We start from the raw sequence: 23,097 nt of genomic DNA, 5'->3' as shown, positions 1-23,097 counted from the left end.
TCCAAACTTACTTGTCATAATTGTGGTAAGATAGGTCATACTACTAATGTTTGTAGGAGCAAGACTACTAATTAGGATCCTAAGTAGAAGTTCATGGGTCATTTCCATAAATACAAAAAACAAGGACATTAGGCACAAGAATGTAGAACCAATACCTCAAGAACACAAAGATTTGAAGGATACTAATATAACTATCAAAAGTATTGACATAGAGCATTTGAGTGCATATCTAAGCCTAAATGGTCTTCAATCAAGTAGAAAAACATAAATCACAATGGAAACTCCTATAATTGAGATTATAATACATGGTATAGTTGTCACTACTATCAAGAGTATGGGCATGTTTCTGAAAATTGCATAAGAACACATGTTTTAGTTGTTTGAAAATTGATCACATAAGTAGAAATTCTCCAACAAGGTTAAAGGAACTAAGCCACAAGGTCAAAAAATACAAAGGAAAGGAAGATGTTGAGAATGTTAGAGATGAGATGAACAAGACATATAAGAGAAAGGAAGATTGCATGATATTAAGTTTAGAAGGGATCACTTCTCCCAATGGGTCTTGTGATTATAGCTCCTCTAGTTAAGAATCAAGAGGTTCATGGGACTAATATCTAAAAGATAAACTATACACTAGTTCCAAGGATTTAGTTATGAAAAGATTACATATGCATGAATAAAGATGCAAAGTGTTGTTAAGAATCTAGAAGAAATCTTTGACTTTTGCTAGTTTTCATGTTACTTCCAAGCAAGAAAAGTTTCACTATTATTGCTGAGTGAAATTTTAAAAATTTTTAAGTGTTGACTGAGCTCATGGAAGTTGAGTGAATCAAAATATTTATTGAAGCCAAGCTTACATCTATGTAAGAACTAAACATTAAATGAAAGTTTTTGAGGTCTATATGATCAATTTCTACTCATTTGACATCATTTAAATTTAAAGAAGAGCATGAAGAGTGAACAAAAAAATTGAAAGAGATCATACCAGTTTTTTTAAGCTTAATTCAACAATTGCTTGACACCATCACAACAGATTCACAAAGGTATTTATCATGTGCAAAGCTATGCAGTTTGAATTTTTGAAAACCCTAGTTTACATTATGACATCTAGTTCTTCATATAATAAGGTTAAAGAAGGTAAAGAAGTTTTTAATGTGCAATTGATAAGTAATGAGATCAAACAACCAAACTTTAGAGCCATACCCGATATCACTTACAAGCAAGATCCATTTGGTGTTATGTCAATGATACCACCAAGAGTTTTAATGATTCAAGACATAAGTGTTGGAAATATAAGAGGAGTAAATAAGAGGGGAGGAGTGAATTAGTTACTAAAAAAATAAATCCTAGATCCCTTAGATGTTAGTACAAAATTAAAATTTGGAAACTGAATTCTGCTAAAGCTTGGTAAACACATTGAAAATGTTGTAGTCAATAAATATTGAGATTTCTCAACAAACACTTAACATTAAAAGCTTAATATGTTATTTGTGATTACTTATTATTTTAAATTATTTGCAAGAACATAAAAGAAATAGCATGAATACATTTGACACCAAGATTCAACATGGAAACCCAATTTGGGAAAAACTACCAATTGCAACTAGTTACAACTAGTTACTATTTTTCACTCTTCTGAAGTGAGCCATGCTAAGAGCCAACCCTATTAGAGGTTAAAAAACAAACTATTAGGTGTGACTCTCTTAGAGAATTTAATCACCTTGTTAGGAGTGGCCTTGTTAGAGATCTTTAGAAAATTCAATATAATTATCACCTTGTTGGAGGATTTACAAATAACTGTTAAGCCAACTCTGTTAAAAGAATTAGATCACTACTACAATGGTTAGAGAGTAACAATGGAATAACCTGATTTGGATGCAACTAAATTTCTAATTACAAATCTCAATTCTAGATTGTATACTTGATCCTTCCTGATCAAATATATTTTTTAAGATTCTCAAGGATATTCTACTTATCCTTCTAATTTGTTTCCTCTTAGCATCATCAAATCTTCAATTGTCTTTCATGCATTCTTACTTCTCTTCCTCAACTTGAACTTTTTATTTATATATTTCATATTTTTAAGTTGGCTCAAATACAACTTAGAAAAACTAATATTTGTCTTCTCAATTGGCTAGAACGAATAGATAAATCAATGAAACTTAATATGCAAAAACAAGAAAATCCTTCATTGTCTAACCCTACTTCATAGACACTAACTTAGAAATGAATTTCCTTTTGTTAACTAAGTGAACTTGGTTAACATTACATATTTGCATAGTTCCTTTGGTAACCAAGTAAGCTCACTTAACATTGGTTCCATCCAACATTCCTTGACTAACTAAGTGAGCTCAGTTAACACTCAACATTCCTTTGATGCCCGAGTGAACTTGGTAGACACTACCTTCTGAACCAAACAAACTTTGGAATGCTAGGCAACCATAGAAAATTATCTTCAATGCCCGAGTGAGCTCAACATACACTAACTGATAATGATATGACATTTTGTGTAACATCAAAGACAATACATGATTAATCAATTATTTCAACAATCTCTCTCTTTGGCATTGATGGCAACACAAAATGTCATAGTACAATAAAATTTTGGAGCAAGAATAAAATGAGGAACATATCCTTAGTTTCATTATGATTCTCATCCATGAGAAATCTCTCTATTAGTGTGAACTCTATCTATAATTTCTCCCTCTATCAAAAGTCTTAGATCTTCTGGCAAGTTTATTCTCCCTCTTTGATAATTCTTTCTATGAAAGAAAACTTCTCCCTCTTATCAACACAAATTTCTATGAGATATGATAGTAAACTTTTCTATCTTTAACATCTCATGCCAAAGAAAATGTTTAGTTAATATCAATGTACCTCAAGTACTAATTTATTTGCAATATGCCCTTGTCAATATTGCACCAACTAATTTATCTTCAATAATGCTTTGGTTGATGTATCACTAAACTTTATTTAGTGATCTTCAGATAGGGGAATGACCCCTAGCTTACCTCTTAGATATAGAAATGCATCCTTAGGTAATGACTTGGTGAATATGTCCTCAATTTGTTCTTTTGTATTTACATATTCCTTTCTGACTTCTTTATCTTGTACCAACTCTCTTAAGAAATGATATTTTATAGAAATGTGCTCTATTTTGGTATGCATCACTAGATTCTTTGATTTATTGATTGCATTGGTGTTATCACAGTATATAACTACTGGATCCTTGATCTTTATCTTCATACCTATCATTAGTTGTTTGAACCAAACAATGTTAGAACAATTAATAGGTACTACCACATATTCTTCCCTTTTTGTGGATTCAAAGATACAATTCTATTTCTTGCTTGTCCAAGACACTAGTCTTTTACCAAGAAAGAATGTTCCACCACTAGTTCTCTTTCTATCATTAGTAACTCCTACCAAGTTAGCATTTGTGAATACTTCTAAGTCCAAATTCCCTCCTATTTTCTACCATAAACCACATTCTTTAGTACCTTTCAGATATCTCATGATTCTTTTAACTACCATCATGTTATTTTCTTTGGGATTTGCTGAGAATATTGCCACTATATTGATTGTTAATGCAATATTAGGCCTTGTGTGTATTACATACTACAAATTTTCAATCATTGATCTATAAATGGTCTAATCTACCTCTTTGGAATCATCATTTTTGGAAATCTTATGTCTAGTAGACATAAAGGTTCCAACTGGTGAGAGTCTTCCATTCCAAATTTCTTTAGTATTTCCTTTATATATTTAGATTGAGTAGTGTAGATACCATCTTTCTTCTACTAAATTTGTAATCTAACAAAGAATTTTATCTCTCCAAACATAGACATCTCAAATTCCTTACTCATTTCTTCTGAAAATGTCTTGGACAAGTCATCATTTCCTATGAATAAAGTATCATCAACAAATATTTTTACTAACAAAATCTTCTTATTTATTCCTTCTTTGATTTACAGACTATTGTTATCATTTGTTCTTTGAAAACCAATATGTATCAAGTAGTTATGAAGTCTTTCATACCAAGCTTTGGGAGGTTTCTTGAGACCATATAATGCCTTGTGAAATTTGTAGACCATGTCCCTTTTCCTAGAATCTACAAATCCTTGAGGTTGTTCAATGTAGACTTCCTCATCTAGAGTTCCATTCAAGTATGTAAATTTTACATCTATTTGAAAAATTTTAAATCCTTTACGAGCTACATAAGCTAGTAAAGTTCTAACACCTTCTAATCTCATAATAGGAGAAAAAGTTTCACCATAATCAATACCTTCTTCTTAAGAATAGCATTTACATACCAACCTTACTTTATTTCTAGAAACTTTTTCTGTATATGAGCAATGTTAGTATGCTAATAGAAACCAAATTTAAATAAAGCTTCTACAAACTAAACAAAATTCATAAACTTCAAGATAGACTAAGATGAGCTCTCAATTGAGAATATGAGTCATTAATGGGCTCTCTCAATGAGAAGCTCTCTTGTTGAGTAGCTTTGTCTAAATAGATAGGATGTATGCTCAAGCTTTATGCTTCAAAAAGGGCTTCAAATGGAGTTGGAATTTGGGTGTGAGTGTATGGTTTTGATGTAAAATGGCTTCTCAAAATGGCATTATGACTTTACTGCATGGATTGTGTTATTTTGCAAAGGGGAAGGATCCAATTTATAGGCAAGAGGCTTGAGAGATGGAGGGCTAAGATGGAAGGAAAGATGAAAGCTTAAGGAGGGCTAGGATGCACTCAAAAGGGAGCACATGGATTGTGCTTGTTTAGCACCAATCAGGGAGTGACACATGTCACAAGGTGAGAGGATGGAGGAAAGGGCAAGGATGAGTTAACAAAGGAGGCTCAAGAGATAAAATCTTCATAAAGACCCTTCATAAGTGCTTTGTAAGAACATTTATGACTATGTGGGCTTTATAAAGTTTTGTGGTTGAGGATATTTGTGAGAGATACCATGAAATTTGAATTTGAGGGTTTAGGGGGGTTTTAAGCTTGCTTAGGGTTGAAAAAATGATTAGAGGAAGGGTTAGAGATGGCTTAGGACTAGGCAAGTGGATGGCAGGTGGATTGCAATTAATGAGGGTGGGTGAAGGAGGAGATATTTGTTAACTTTGGCTTGAGTTAGCAAGTGTTAACTTTGGCTTGAATTAGCAAGTCTTAACTCATGTTTAGGGAATGTGACAAGGTTAGGAGGGGATTAGGATTAGGGTTAAAGACATCTTCTAGAAGAGTCTACGCTTTGGATGAGGATGAAGACTTTCTAGAAGAGTCTAGAACTTCCTAGGATAAGATTTTATGAAATAAATAAACTTTTATTTATTTCAAGGATTTGGGTTGAGGAGATATTTATTAAAATATTTTTAATAAACATGAGGATTAATATTTAATCTTGATTAAATATTTTGAGTTGGGATTAGGGGTAGGAAATGATGAGATTAGCCTTTAATCGAAATTAAAGAAGGATTAGAAGATTTTGGAAGAGGTTAGTGGTCTTAAGGAAATTGGCCAAGTTTTGGGCAAAAAATAATTTTTTTATTTATTTTAGGATTTTTGGTCAATTTATTAATTAAATAATTAATAAATAAGGAAATAATGTTTAAATAAGATTTAAACATTTTTGGGAGGGATTCCTTAATTAAATATTTTAAATTAAGATAAAGGGATTTAATGGCATAAAAATAAATAAATTAATTAAATAATTAATTAATTAATAAATGATGATGTCATCAGGAATTTTTTAGAAAATAAAAATAATTTATTTTCTAAAAGTTTTTTAGGTGTCTACATTTTGCCCCTCTTTTATGTGATGCCGCAAGTGGCATGGCATCAAAGATAAGAAAATAAGATGCCCAAGGCTAGCGCAGAAAAGGAGAGAATAAACTGCAAGATGCCCCCTCAAGAAGGTGGCGGGGAGAGAAAGCAAGGCTCGACGACTTTTTGAAAAGTACAAGAAATTCAGATGAGCTAAGACACAGGTTTGGCAAAGAGAAGGGGCTGAATTAGCTCAAACTCTCACTACGAGAGGATGATAAAGGGAAATTAGGGGCACAAGAGGAAACAAGCTTAAGACTTTTGGGATTGGGGGGAGGATGAAGGAGCAGAGTGCTATAAAAGGAATTCAGGATGGGGAGATGGATGAGGGGATTAAAAAGCTAATGCAACAGGATTTCAAAGAGTCAAATTGGTGGAAGATGGGTTTTCGGAGATCCCTAGGACTAGGATTGTGGATCTCGAAAGATGAGGCTTGGTGGATTGATTTGATTGGTGGATCCCTAAGACTAGGATTGTGGATCCCTAAAGCTAGTGTGAGGAGTGATCCAAAGAGATACTGATGCATAAGCTGGGGTAGGAGAGATGGATGCTGGATATGGATGGGGGATAATGGAGATGAAGGAAAACCATTGAAGCTTTTTGAGCGGGGGGGATACTTCAAAGAGAAGTACCACCATGTAGTTGAGCACTAGATTTGCTATAGGACTGTTGGTTAATTGCCAAGGTTACCAAGAACATCAAGGCCATGTCACCAACCATCCAGAGGACTGACAGACTGACTCAAAACAAACACACAAGGATTGCTCCAGCATCACACATGAAACCTAGAGGAAACAGTGTGGAACTGACACTGGGTAACCCACAAGAAAAAAAGAAACAAATGAACGACTTGATCAAAACCGTACGCTCAGAGTGCCCCATTCATAGCATACCATGATATGGAAGATTGTGGCAACCTTAAGGAGGGAACAAAAAGATTGCTTGGAAAAGATACTTCAAGACCCAATAGGGAAGAGTCCAAATCAAAAGAAAGCGAAAATCCAAAAGAGAACCGTTTGCCAACGAGATGGGTAGGACGAGGTACTAACGGACCAAGATCAGACATGAGGAAAGCTATATCCTGCAAGGACCTATCAGAGAGCACCTAAGCTGGTGGATTTTGATGAATGATGCGTCTGGCAAGCTGAACTAAGAAAGATAACACTTTGGTGATAGGAAATCTAGCTAAAGGATGCATTGGAATAGCTAACCACGATGTGTGATGGGTGCAAGATGCTGATCAAGGATGAACTGACACAAACGCTGGATAGATGCAATGGTACTAAGCTAAAGAGAATGTACAAGCTGACAGACCAAGATATTTACAAGCTGAAGCTGACCAAGATAGTTACAAGTAGGCAAAAGCTCAGGATGATAGGATAGCGGGATGGTTCGATGTTGTGCAAGATGCGAAAGCTAAGGGTGGGGTGATATCAAAAGATATGGATTTTGTAGGATGCATCCAATGATGATGAGAGATTTTGTGACCAAGGATAGCTAGAGGAGCAAGATGAGATGGCTGGATAGGATGGTAGATAGCTAGGATAATGATGGATATAAAGAGATGACATTGGGTTTGCATGAGGATAGCCTAGAGCTAGATACCAATGACAAAGGAGGATGGACAAGACAAGATCTCCAAGGAATATAGTGCCCCCAATCAGAAGATAACATGTGGGAGGAGCTCTTATGATGAATGTGATAGGATTGAAGCTAGGATGGAAAAAGCTAAAGAGTCTAGGGAGATGGATGATAGCTAAGATGATTGGCTGAAGCTGCATAAGATTAGTGGATGGTGTGAGATGGAAGCTGGAGGATGGAGGATAGGTGGATAGATTGGAAGATGGAGTTGGATGTCAAGAGATGACCAAAAGCATGAGGGTGATAGGCTAAGCTGGGGATGGCAGGATTACGCATGACGCTTGTTTGCCAAGTTTTCATCATGGTACTTGTCCAAGGCACTTGAATTGCCAAGTTTTCACCAGTGGACACTTTATTTTTCTTTTCTTTTTTGACTTTTTGACTTTGGACTTAGCTGGAATGATTTTGGCTTTCTTCAGCTATTTTGGCTTTTTTGGGATTTTTCACTAGCTGTTGGAATGTTCAATTTTGTTGCTAGCTGTTGGTACACCGGATGTGTGATTTATGCAATAGATCAGATTAGACGAGATTGATGGTAGGAGATGGAGGGATGAAAATGCTAGAAAGGAGCATGAGATGGGGATGCTTGCAAGAGCAACAATGGTACATGTTGGAATGGGTGTGAAAAGAGCATATGGGGGATAGATGGTAGATGCGGGCATGATGGAGGATTTGTGGAAGCATGCTTGGGGATATAGGCACCCAAGATGGAGTTAGGAGATGGGGGACATGAGTCACTAGACGGGGGATTAGCAATGGTGGATGCCATTATGCATTGGGTTTAAACTTTTTTCTTGGGGATCCACATAGTTTTGGATTTTATTTTCATAGGATTTTGCATTGTTTTGCATTCTTTGATTGGATTTTTCCTTTTTGGAGTATGTCTTTTAGAATAGACATATGAATGCCTAGGATGTGGATTTTTAGCTTTATGCATTTTGAAGTTGGCATTCACATTGCTGTGGTAAGCTTTGGGAAGATGGTTAGGAGAAGCTTTGTGAGATGGAGAGGATATGAAAGAGCATGTAGGGGGATGATGATGGATGATGTGCCCTGATATGTGCCTTTGTTGATCTTGCATAGAAATGGATGGAATAGGATTTTTATGATGGCTGATAGGAGGATGGAGGATGGTAGATTTTGGGACATAGGGACCCAAAATGGATTTAGCGGATGAAGGGGGGATATGGTAGGTTGTTTTGGGTTGCAAAGATGGTGGAGGGGGGATGACATAAGATTTCTTGAAGGAGTGATGGGAGGCTGGCATGGTGGGCTTGGAGATAGGCTTGGTTTGGGGGTGTGGTGTACCAACACATTTAGATGGTGAGCCTTTGGATACATATCCAAGACCATGAAATCCTAGATTTTTTTGTGCAATAATAGGCTCTCTGATTCCTTGCTCTTGTGGTCCTAAACCTTGACCTTGATAATACCATCGATTGAGAATTTGAACAAGCTGAGGAAACTTTTTGCTTGCAAAAAATGGTAGAAGTAATTTATTAGGTGTATTGCAATGGGGAGATACTGTTCTTAATTCTTCTGCTAAGAGAGGGCCACCATGGATGAATGTAAGTGAACCAAGAGGGTAGATTATAGATGGTGGAATAGCTTGGATAGGTGGTAAGATGGAAGCATGGAACGGGGGAGATGGAAGGATAGGATCTTGATGTAGCTTGTGGGATGATAGGATATCTTGTAGTGGAGGAGATATGGCTTGAGGTTTTGGAGATGGAGGAGATGGTGACTGCACTATGAATGGAAGACATGGTACGATGATATCTTCATTTATGCTTTGGGGGATGTCAACATGCTTTTGGGCGAGATCTTGATAGGATTGGTTTGGAGTGGATGGTGCGATAGGAGGTGAAGGTATGGATTCTTCAAAGGCAAGGGATGGATAGATGGGAGATTCAATAGTGGAGATGGGTGAGTAGAGGATGGATGCATAAGGGTCATTACGAGAGATTTGGGAAATGCTTGGAGGTGATGTGGATAGGATTTGGAGGGATTTGACAGGTGGTGGGATTTTGATGCTTGCAGGAAGTGGAAAGATTTTAAGCAATTTGATGGATGGTATGGGGATGATAGCTATGGGAGATGGAGGTGATATTATAGATGGAGAAGCTTCATCACTGACTAGTTCACATGGTTGGATTAGATGACATGGCTTATCGACTGTTGGAGGCAACTTTTCTTGTATTTCCTCTAGGAGATTCCTTGGAGACTCATGTGTTGAAGGTGGAGGTGGATTGACATGAATAGCTAGTGTGATGGGGGTGGAAGATTGGAAGCTTGGTTGATGGGGTGATGGAGGGGAAGCTGGAATATCAGATGGCATGACTAGATAGTTTGGAATAACTCTTGGATTTTGGGGGATGCTTGGGGGAATGTTTCTAAGGCTTTCAATATACCCATCATAGTCAACAAGATTTTCATCATCATTGGAATAGGAGGTGGCGAAAGCAAGGACAATGCGACCAAACACATCATGATAGGATTGGTACTTCATGCTTTGATGATGAGTTTGATGGGGATGGGGTCTTGCGTATGGATGAACACAGAAGCTCATGGTTGGATTTGGGTTAAGCACAGATTTTGGATTGGCTGATGAAAGATTTCCTAGGGAGAGTCAAAGTTGCATGATAGACCTAAGGAGGATTGGCTGGAGATTTTTTGCTTTCTTGTGGATGGAAGACTTCAAGGGCATGCTGTCAAAAAGTGAGAGTTTTGTTTTCCTATGCGCTGGATTGGTGGAGATTGTGTCAACCTAAGAATAGACTAATGATCCTATGGGCATGACACAAGATTGATCACTTGTGGATCCCAACCTTTAGCTCAAGGTGATGAGGGATGCAAGTGACAAAGCTAGATTACCCTAGGCAATGCTCTATCAGAGGGATAACCTTGGTGAGATTGGTTGATTGGTAGGATAGATTGATTGGATAGCAAATTTTGGCAAAGTGACAACAACTCTTTAAAGGCCTAGGTGATTTTGGATTGGGTTGCTAGCTGGCTAGGGGGATGATTTGGATGGACTTTGGATTTGGGATTGTTCTAAAGCAAGGAACTAGATAGATTCGGTTGCAGCGGGGGAGCTTGGATGATTTTCTGATGAGGCAGTGACTACGCTAAGTATACCTTGGGCTGGGAGATTTCTGCTTTTTTGGGATTTTGACCAAAGTTGGCAAACATTCATTCAAAAGATATGAACAAACAAGCAGACAAAATTTTGGAGCAAGCATGTCAAACACACCAACATCCTAGGAAGCTTTCTACAATGATGAAATTTGGTTTAGCTAGGGAGTCCTCGATATACGCAAGGTACGTGAGGCTCAAATCTGTAGATGAAACCAAAAAGATGTCACATAGCCAAGAGGAGCGGTAACCCACTTCTCCTCTTTCACTTCTCAATGGTATAAAGTTCCTTGAGGCTTAGCCTGAGTGACAAAATTTTGATCCCAAGAGAGGTGTCTTTGGATTCACCTCCTGATCTTTATACTCTGCCGGAACGTTCGAGTTGAGGTCGTCCCAAGGGGTGATGAAATCCCCAAGTAGGCCTCCTAAAAAGCTAAGACAAGATTTTGGATCCTAATCTTATGCACCCAAGATGGCCTCGAAAGAGGACGAGGGGAGAGGAGACTTGGATGATCTTGGGCTAAAAAACACGCTTGTTCTTTTACCAACTGACGCTTAAGTTTTTTGATCTAGACTTTGCAAGCACTCATGTTTAAGATACTATGTTTATTCCAACTCTAAAGTGTCAACAAAAATAAAATTGATTGAAGAATGCGAACAAGAAGAAGAGTTAGGGTCAACAAGAAGGTAAAGCCGTGCGCCCGGAGGCCCTCCACGTCAAGTATCGATTGATTTTTCTTTAAGGCATTCAAGATTGAGTGTGAGTTTATTTTAAGCCCAAAACAAAGGTGTGTGAGATTTGATTTCAAGCACGCGCCTGAAGGCCCTCCACGTCAAGATTTGTCCAATTTTTATGCCCAAATGAAGTGTGAGCAAGATTAATGCACATTCAAGGAATTTTCTAACTTAGAAAAACCACTAAAATCCCAAGTGAGTGGAGTTTTTTTTGTGTGGAGCACTTAACACCCTCTTAGGTGGACCCATCCCCATAGATGGCACTGAGATTGCAACCAATGGTTAAATTGATGGGTGATTAAAGAGGGTGAGTCCAATGACAAACTCACTCAAAGCATGTTTATTTGTTTTTATAACTTAAAAGATTACAAAAATGTAGATTCTTTTTATCCTCCAAAAGATGATTATTTGATCTATGGCATTCAAGATTGGATTTTTTGTTTTAATCATGCATTCATAAAAAACCAAACTTTGATTTTAATCCATGGCACTCAAGAGTGATTTTAGCAACATGCATTCAAAGACAAGTGATTAAACATTCAAGTTTTTTCCTTTGAGCATTCAAGATTGAGATTTTGTGTGTTGTTTTAAGAACTTTGAAGTGCTTTGTTTTAACCTTAGATCATTCAAGATTTTTTTTGGACTCAAAAGTGAAAATGACTCTTTGGACTTTGCTTTTCATTCAAGATTTTGTGTTCTAGTTTGCATGTTTTAAGCCCAAGAATGATATTCCTAGATTGTTTTGATGCATAAAAAACCTAAGAAACATTCAAGATTTTGCAACAAGACATTTTTTTGGAACAAATAACAAAGATTTTTAGGACAATTTTGGCAACCATTTAGGACTCTTAGTTTTCATGAGATTTTTAAAAGAACTTTAACATATTTGCAAATGAGGTTCATTTTATCCTTGATTGATGCTTTGAGTTTGATTTATATTTTAGTGTGCACTTAGTGTTGATTTTGAACCTTTTGAAATGGAAACTTGAATTTCTTTTTAAATTCTCAAAAATGAAGTGTTCCTAACTTTGCATGAATGCATCTAAAACTTTGATGTTGCAAGGATGCAAATGATTGAATTGGCTTAGTTTCACTTGTTAAAAGGCTTTTTTTTTTTTGCAAATTTTTAGATTTTAATGGATTTAAGTATGATTTAGGGGTTCATTTTAAGCACTAAAAAGAAGTGTGTATGATTTTGCTTCCTTCAAAAAAAAAATGGCCAAGATCTCCCACAAGAAGAAGAAGAAGAAGTAGATGGAATAAGAAGAATATAGACAAGAAGAGGAAGAAGAATTCCAAGTTCTTTGTCCACCTATAAGCTTAAAAAATATGCAAACACTATGAGATAGACTATGAGTTCCTTTGTCTTCTTCATGCTCATGTGGACCTACAAAACCAATTTATACAATCTTACCAATCACAAAAACAAGAAAAATTAGCCAAAATTAGCAAATGACATACAAAACTTGACTAAAAAAGCTAATGAGGATGACCCATGCGGGGTCCCACTGGGCGTGCCAAAATGTATATGAGCAATGTTAGTATGCTAATAGAAACCAAATTTAAATAAATCTTCTACAAACTAAACAAAATTCATAAACTTCAAGATAGACTAAGATGAGTTCTTAATTGAGAATATGAGTCATTAATGGGCTCTCTCAATGAGAAGCTCTCTTGTTGAGTAGCTTTGTCTATATAGATAGGATGTATGCTCAAGCTTTATGCTTCAAAAAGGGCTTCAAATGGAGTTGGAATTTCGGTGTGAGTGTATGGTTTTGATGTAAAATGGCTTCTCAAAATGGCATTATGACTTTACTTCATGGATTGTATTATTTTGCAAAGGGGAAGGATCCAATTTATAGGCAAGAGGCTTGAGAGATGGAGGGCTAAGATGGAAGGAAAGATGAAATCTTAAGGAGGGCTAGGATGCACTCAAAAGGGAGCACATGGATTGTTCTTGTTTAGCACCAATCAGGGAGTGACACATGTCACAAGGTGAGAGGATGGAGGAAAGGGCAAGGATGAGTCAACAAAGGAGGCTCAAGAGATAAAATCTTCATAAAGACCCTTCATAAGTGCTTTGTAAGAATATTTATGACTTTGTGAGCTTTATAAAGTTTTGTGGTTGAGGATATTTGTGAGAGATACCATGAAATTCAAATTTGAGGGTTTAGGGGGGTTTTAAGCTTGCTTAGGGTTGAAAAAATGATTAGAGGAAGGGTTAGAGATGGCTTAGGACTAGGCAAGTGGATGGCAAGTGGATTGGAATTAATGAGGGTGGGTGAAGGAGGAGATATTTGTTAACTTTGGCTTGAGTTAGCAAGTCTTAACTCATGTTTAGGGAATGTGACAAGGTTAGGAGGGGATTAGGATTAGGGTTAAAGACATCTTCTAGAAGAGTCTAGGCTTTGGATGAGGATGAAGACTTTTTAGAAGAGTCTAGAACTTCTTAGGATAAGATTTTATGAAATAAATAAAGTTTTATTTATTACAAGGATTTGGGTTGAGGAGATATTTAGTAAAATATTTTTAATAAACATGAGGATTAATATTTAATCTTGATTAAATATTTTGAGTTGGGATTAGGGGTAGGAAATGATGAGATTAGCCTTTAATCGAATTTAAAGAAGCATTAGAAGATTTTGGAAGAGGTTAGTGGTCTTAAGGAAATTGGCCAAGTTTTGGGCAAAAAATAAATTTTTTATTTATTTTAGGATTTTTGGTCAATTTATTAATTAAATAATTTATAAATAAGGAAATAATGTTTAAATAAGATTTAAACATTTTTGGGAGGGATTCCTTAATTAAATATTTTTAATTAAGATAAAGGGATTTAATGGCATAAAAATAAATAAATTAATTAATAAATAAATGGTGATGTCATCAAGAATTTTTTAGAAAATAAAAATAATTTATTTTCTAAAGGTTTTTTAGGTGTCTACATTTCCATCTTCATTCAGCTTGTTTCTGAATACTCACTTTGTGCCAATTACATTTTTATCCTTGGTTCTAGGAACAAGAGTACACGTTTTTTTCTTCTCTATATATTCTATTTCTTCATTCATTGCTTCAATCCAAATTTCATTATCCAAAGAAACTTTAACATTTTTAAGTTCAAATTTAGCAAGTAAACATTTACCTTTCAATTTTCTTCTTGTCATTGTTCCATCTGATTTGTCTCCAATTATCTGATTAGGTGCATGATGCCTTGTAACATATCTTGCTAACATAGAGTCTTTAGATTTGGAATGAGTTTCACTAATTTCATTATGAATTTTAGTATAAGGTTCAAATCCCATTGTCTATGACTCAAGTCTATCAGACTCAGTTTGCTTTAGCTTGGTAGCCTTTGACTCAGGTTGCACTATTTGCAACTTGATAGCTATTGGAGATTTTGAGGACTCGAGTGGTGAATTCTCCTTTCTCTTAGATAGATTTGGTAGGGTATCAGATTCATAATAAACAAATATTTTGTAATCCATAGGCTCTTTATTTTTTTCTTCTTTACTCTTTTCTACAAACTCATGATTTCTCACATGTGCACTTTCTATGATATTATGAGTAGACAAATTCAAATAATTGTGTTCTTTACTTATACATGAGTATCCTCAAAATATTCCTTCATCATCTTTGAAATCAAAATTTCCTTTTCTAGATTCTTTCAAGATATAACCTTCACTACCAGATACTTTCAAGTCACTTATATTAGGTTTGTAGCCATACCATAGTTGATAAGGAGTTTGATTTGAGTTTTTATTCAGATGTAGTCTATTCAAGGTATGAATTGTAGTGCTAATTGCAACATTACTTTTGAAACTAGTCTTTTTCATCTTACCAATTTGGTAATTTTTTCATAGACCCTTATCAGGTCTCTTCAAGCTGGGAATACCTCTCACTCTTTTATGTGTTCTTATCTTAACTAGATTATCAATGTTTGCATTCCATAGTCTTTTGTTCCATAACTAGATCCAACCAGATTTCCTTTTGCATCTAGTAGTTTGGCCTTTCCATCCATGAATTCTACCTTGAATCCAATTTTATTGAATTGTGCCATACTCACTAGATTATGCTTTTGTCCTTCAATTGAATAAGCATTATCACACATAAGTCCATTGGTCAAAGATATACATCCTCTTCGTTTTATGCAACAAGGTTCATTGTTTGCAAATCTCACACTACCACCATCATAATATTCCATGTGCTCAAATTTTGTTTTTTCTCCAATCATATTATGTGAGAAGCCACTATCAATAATCCAAGTATCATTTTTGCTAGCATGAGATATAAGTGACATCTTATCTCCTTCATCATGAAATTCATCTTTTATAGCAATATATAACATTTCATCTTCACTATTATCAAAATCTTTAGCCATCAAACAAGATTTCTTACCTTTGTACTTGTAGTTCTTAAATTCCTTCTTTCTTTTGTATTTATTTATTTTCTTCTCATCCTTTTTTTCTATATTTGGACATCTAGCAACAATGTGACCAATTTCTTCACAAGAAAAATAGATTAGAGGAATCTTTCCTTTCTACTTTCCTTTGCCTTTGGAGTATTCTTTGCAAGTAAGGATTCAAAAAATTCAATATCATTACCAAAACTTTATTTTGTTTCTTCTTCACTTCCTGATTGATTGGATTTTGATTTCTTACTCTTTTCTTTAGTGAGAGTTTGGCTTCAAATGTAGACTCAATATCTTTGGAACTAGGAACATAGTTATCATAGTTATCCAACTCAAAAGTTGCCGATCTTCCAACTAGAGCATCTAAATATATTTTTTTGTTTAGATGACATCTCATTTCTTGAATAGAAAACACTCTAATGGCATAGATAGGAAGAAGAGTTTTGAGTACCTTTCTTACAACTATTTTGTCATCAATGTCTCCTCTAGATGCTTTGATTCTTTCCACATATTTTGCAATGTTTTCATCTTCTCTTAGTTTCATCTAATCAAAATGACCTCTAAGAATTTTTTCTTTAGCTCTTCTTAAATTTTTATCTCCTCCATAAATTTCTTTAAGTTTGATCAAAATTTCATGAGTTGTCCTGCAGTCTTTTACTTCATCAAATTTAGCATAACTAAGAGCAAATGCAATATTAATCATCATGATGTTATGAGACTTCTTTTCATAAATGTCTTCAACTGATAATGTTCTAGACAAAATCTTGTATTCATTATCAAGATACTTACAACTTGACTCACTAATAGTTGCCAAATTTAATCTCATAAGTCCTTGTCTTATTGCAAAGTTGTCTCAGTTCAACTTGGGAATCTCTCTTCTATAAGACATTTTAATCTTTAGCTTAGGTCCTTGAAACCTTCTCTACAAGCACTAAAAGCTCTGATACCAATTGTTGGAAATATAAGAGGAGTAACTAAGAGGGGATGGGTGAATAAATTACCACAAAAATGAATCCTAGATCCCTTAGATGTCAGTACAAAATGAAACTCTAAAAACTAAATTTTGTTGAAGCTCGGTCAACACACTAAAAATGTTGTAACTTGGTAAATATTGAGATCGCTTGGAAAACACTTAACATGAAAATATTAATATGTTATTTGTGAGTATTTATTATTTTAACTTAGTTGCTAGCACATAAATAAATAACATGAACACATTTGACACCAAGATTTAACTTGGAAACCCAATTTGGGAAAAACCACCAATCGCAACTAGTTACTATTTTTCACTCTTTTGAAGTGATTCCTATTAGGAGCCAACCCTGTTAAAGGTTATAAAATACACTTTTTGGTGTGACCCTATTAGAAGATTTAATGACCCTCTTAAGAGTGGCCTTGTTAGAGGTCTTTATAAAGTTCAATATAACTATCATTGTGTTAGAGGATTTACACAGTTTTTAAGCCAACTCTGTTAAGAGATTTAGATCACTACTATAATGGTTAGAGAGTAAAAATGAAATGACCCAATTTTGATGCAACTAAATTGATAATTATAGATCTCAATTATGACTTGTATACTTAATCCTTCCTGATCAAATATATCTTTTTAGCTTCTCAAGGATATTCTGCTTATCCTCATGATTCACTTCCTCTTAGGATCATCAAATCCTAAATTATCTTCCATGCATTCTTACTTCTCTGCCTCAACTAGACCTTTTTATTGATATATTTCATATTGTCAAATCATCTCAAATACAACTTAGAATAACTAATATTCATCTTCTTAGTCTACTAGAACCAATAGATAAATCAATTAAACTAGATATGTCAAAACAAGAAAATCCTTCAATTGTTGACCCTGCTTGGTAGACAATAACTTAGAAATGATTTTCCTATGTTAACCAAGTGAACTCAATTAACACTTCATATTCACATATCTCCTTTGATAACCAAGAAAGCTTGACTAGAACTAGTTCCATCCAATATTCCTTCATTAACTGAGTGAGCTCGATTAACAATAAACTTTCCTTTGACACCCAAGTGAATTCAACAATATATGGAATGCTCGGTAGCCACAAAAAATTGTCTTCAATCCCCAAGTGAGAACAACATAAATTGACTGATAATGATATGATATTTTTTGTAACATCAAAGACAATACACAATTAATAATTTTTTTCAACAGTAAGATACTACTATACATGGAAGGTCGGTAGCATAGTAAACATGGAAATTAGGGAAACCTATGGAAAATTATGTGAAAATGGAGCATTGAGGGGTGAATTCAAAATCATAGAGAGGAAAGTGTTGACCCATGCCCTAGATTTTCCAAATTTTTTCAAGATTGAATGGATTAAGATAGTCCTGAGTAGAATTCATGATAATTCTTTATGGTTGGATAATGGACCAGTGAATATCACCAAGAAAATTGTGCATAGAGTAATAGGGTATCCAACAATTGAACAACCTAAAAAAATGATATGTGAATGTAAAGAGGTCATTGAAAATAATATACAAGTAGTGTGGAGAAAATGAGGGATGAAATTTGATACTATTGCAGATCCCCTAATTGCATTTGTAGTGAGTATAATAGTACATAAATTCTATCAATCAAGTAGGATCAACAGTGTACCATGTATTGTTGTTGGCATGGGCTATAAGATAGTAATCAAGGATCATACCTATGACCTTGCCAAGTTGTAGATGAAACAAATATCATTAAATTTGGGAGCTATAAGGAAGACAAAAAGTGCACAATTTAATGTTGGCTCAATTCTTGTATGTGTGTTCTTTTATGTATAGAATACATTCCCCGCATTTGGTGAAGTGTCCTAAAAAATAAAATGATCTATTGTGTTGGAATATTGGCAAGATTTGATAGATTGGTTTGATGATGATATGTTACATTCACAACTGAGTTTTTCCTTGATGTCAACATAGCATGTTTGATGTCTTTTATGCTATTTGATAGAAGAATAGTGAAAAGATTAAGTTGGTATGGATGACTAGTTGAGCATGATAATCACCTAAGGTTATGAGAGATATTTATGAGTATCTAGTATATGCAATTATGTTAGAAGTAGAAAGGACAAATCTAGAAGAAGTTAAGTAAATTTTGGTGATGTTTGTTCTGAGATAGAGTTTACAGAGGCATATTTTGGTAAAATTGTTATATCTCTTAGTAGATTTAATATCTTGATGATTGAGGTTGAGGACATGAAGATGAAATATTGAGGATGCTATAGATAACTTTATTGTCATAATATTGCATCTATGAAAAGTTATTCAAGTTGAAAGGAAGAAGATTTGTGTTATCACTAAGTGTAATGTGTCCTTAATGAGGTCCCATAATAATTAGTTGAGAAGGACTAATAGCTAACTCAGGAATTGTTTTATAGACTTGGTATAAAGGAAGGACATTTTTCTTTATCATGACATATGTGGATATGAGGAAATGAATATTTTAAATATTCAAAAAGTAGTAGAGGATGCAAAGCTGGGCAGAGCAATGTAGAAGTGATGGAAATTTCATTGCTAAGGTTTTTCTAAGTGATCCAAGGTTTGGTATTTGGATCTAAGGTTTATGACCTGGTCTACAAGGTTTGACAATGATTGGTCTAGTTGATAGGACAAAGGAAAGGATAGAGCATAGAAGAATATACCAATAAATTACTTATTTGAGCAATGAGCTCTTCTTGTAGTTGAAATTACATATTTCAGTAGTGGGCTCTTCTTGCATATATTATACCACATCTCTTAATAGGGTTGAAATCTCCTAATAGGGATTCAAAGTTTTCAAATAGGGACACATTATACTAAATGTTGTAATAGAATCCTAATAGGGTCTATCTTCTAACAAGGAATATTTATATTAGTACATCATCTTGTCGGCATCATTCTCACTGGGGTTTTTCCTCTAATCAAGGGTTTCCCTAATCAACATATCTAGTGTAATTGTCTATGTGCATCATTGTATGATTGTTGTTTACTTTGTTTGAATGGTTAAGTTTGTTTAATGAAGATAAGTGGTTTAATTATTGGATAACTAATTCAACCCTTTCCCCCTCTCAGTTATCATGGTGGACTATTGTTTCTAACAATTGGTATTAGAGCATCAGGTCCTTGAAGAAAAATTTTAATAGCTTTGGGAGATCCAAGGTGAACATGTTCAAGAAAGATAGTCTGAAGTTTGACAGAACAAACTATGATAGCTAGAAGGAAAAGATGAAGACACATTGTTGTGTATGGGTTTAGGATATTGGATCTTGACAAAATCAATGAAGACAATCATTCAAGAATTTTTTTTGCAAACTTGCACTAGGACATAGATAGATCTTTTCATGTGTGACATGAGAGCTAGAGAAGCACTATTGACTGCACTTCCTAAAATTGAGTACAATCAGGTAAAATCACTTCCTACTTCACATTTGATTTAGAAAGTTTTGGAAAATAGTTTTGATGGTGATGAACATTCTAAGAAGTTGAGGATACAAAGTTCATTTTGTGGATTTCAAGATGCTAAGATGATGGAAGATGAATCTATAAGAACATATATGGGTAGGGTATCAGAAATTATTGTAGGTATTAAAGCTCAAGGAGGAAACAAAGAATATGATGAGGTTATATGGAAGATATTGAAAACACTAACACCACCATTCAAGCCAGTAGTTCAGATGATACAAATGTTGATATCATGTACCAAAGATTTCACAAAGGAGACATTGCTTGGAACACTTGAAGAAATTGAGAATGAACTTAGAAAATTTGGATAATTAACTAGAATAGAGACAAAATTTATTGCCTTGAACATTCAACCTAACCTATCAAGGAGCACAAATGCTAGAGGATATTTTGTTAGTAGCAATAGATTTGAAGAAGAAAGAAAGATTGATGAAGTAGTAGCCCTTCTAGTAAGAAGAGAAAAGGGAGGTAATAAAATCTTTAAGTGTTGGACTTGCAATGAATATGGTCATCATGCATCTAAGTATCCTAAAATGGAGGAAAAGTATAAGAGGAGTCACAAGCCTCAAAAAGATAGGGATTGTTTGTATGCAAATAAAGATAATTATTTTGATGAACAAGCATTAAGTGCTAGTGATGATAAAATTTGATTTGTAACAATTAAAGAGGAAATTCTAGAGAAGATAGCTTTGGTGTCATAGGTTGAGAAGAGATCTAATTAGATAATTGATAATGGTTGTTCACATCATATGACTAGTGATATGAACAAGTTTGTTGATTTAAAAAGTCAAGATGGAGGAATTGTTAGCATGGGAAACAATGCATCATGCCAAGTAAAATGTATTAGATCTATAACTCTTGATGGTAAAAATAATACTGAGGATGTATACTTTGTTACTAGTTTAAAACATAATATTTTGAGTGTTAGACAATTAGCAGATAAAGGTTATCAGTTGTAGTTCATAGAAAAGACATGCATGATTAGAGATAAAGATAGATAGGTAATTAGAATAGGAACTAGATCAAGTGGTAATGTATTTCAGTTGAATCCTACTGAAATGACATGTTTGGTTGCAAAGGTAGCTGGCAGTTGATAATGGCATAAGAGATTCTATCATATAAACTTTGATAGTATTATGAGGACTAGTAAAATGCTTGTTGTTGGAGATTTTTTGAAGATTGTAAAGCCTACTAACACAATTTGTAAGGAGTGTGTTTTCACAAAGCATAATGGAACTTCTTTTTCTAGCAAGAAGTTTACCACTATAGAGAAGTTGGAGATTGTACACACATATCTTAGTAGTCCTACAAAGACAAGAGGATTCTATGGTTAAAGGCCTTTTATGATTCGTGTTGATGATTTTTTTAGAATGATGTGGGTTGCATTTCTTAAAGATAAATCTAAGGCATTTGACATGTTTAAGATATCCAAGAATAGAGTTGAGAATGAATCTGGTGTAAATATTAAATGTTTAAGATCAGAATGAGGAGGAAGTTTTACTTCAAATGAGATTAACATGTTTTATGAGAAAAATGGAATTAAATGATAGCTATCAGCTCCACGAACCCCTAAATAGAATGGCATTATAGAGAGAAGAAACAAGTAGATGACAAAAGCAACTAGAGCTATGTTAGCAAAAAAATGATGTATCCAAGATATTTTGGAGAGAAGTGAATGAAATAGTATACACTATGAATGGAGTTAAATTTAAGAAGGGTACAAACAAGACACCTTATAAACTATGGTTTGGTCACTCACCTATAGTTATGTATTTCAAAATATTTGGAAGTAAGTGTTACATTAAGAGAGATGATGACATTGGTAAGTTTGATGCTAGAAGTGATGAAGGTATATTTCTTGGTTATTCACTGAAAAGAAAGGCTTATAGATGTTATAATCAGAGAACTAATACTATTATGGAAAGTGATAATTTAAGAATTGATCAGAAGTTCATAGTATAAGAGAGAATAATTGATTACAATTCAGATGATGATGTTGTTACTAAGCCAAGGAATGATGAGGTATTTCTTAAGACTAACAATGATTTGTACAATGAAGTAGAGAAAAGGAAGGAACAAAGCTCAAAAAATTTAGTAGAGCTAACAGTTGAGATAACAACTCCTACTTCAGGAAAGAACATGATAAATAATCACCCATCCAAACAAATCATTAGAAACAAAGAAAAAGGTGTGATGACAAGAAGTAGACTTAATGAAGAACTATGATAAATATCTCAAGTTGAATTGAAGAATGTAGATGAAGCATGTAAAGATGATTACTAGAAATAGGCCATGAAAGAGGAATTGGATCATATAGTAAAGAATGAGACATGAGAATTGGTCCCCAGACGAGTAGATAAGAATGTAATAGGAACCAAATGGGTATTCAGGAAAAAGATGAATGAGCAAGGAAAATTTGTAAGAAACAAATGAAGATTGGTATGTAAAGGTTATTCACAGCAAGAATGAATAGATTGTGAGGAGATTTATGCTCCAGTGGCTAGAGTAGAAGACATAAGATTATTCTTATCCTATGCAACACAGAAGAAATTCAAAGTATATCAGATGGATGTCAAGTCAGCATTTCTGAATAAAGAACTTGAAGAAGAGGTATATATTGAGTAGCCTAAAGGATGTACTTTGATAGATGACAAGGACATAGTATGAAAACTAAGGAAAGCATTGTATGGATTGAAGCAAGCACCTATAACTTGGCATGCAAGGCTGGATAAGAATTTGACAAAGCTCAGATATACCAAAGGTATGATAGAGAGCAATTTGTATTGGAAAGAAACTGATAATGGTTTAATGATTTTGGTAATATTTTTTGATGATACATATTTGGAGGAAATGATGAAGAAAGTAAGAAGTTTTCTGAAGAAATGAAGAAAGAA

This window comes from Cupressus sempervirens, chromosome 11, assembly GCF_028749045.1.
Source record: "Cupressus sempervirens isolate cs-2001-9-10 chromosome 11, ASM2874904v1, whole genome shotgun sequence".
Taxonomy (NCBI): Eukaryota; Viridiplantae; Streptophyta; class Pinopsida; order Cupressales; family Cupressaceae; genus Cupressus; species Cupressus sempervirens.
Note: the sequence above shows the minus strand (reverse complement) of the source record.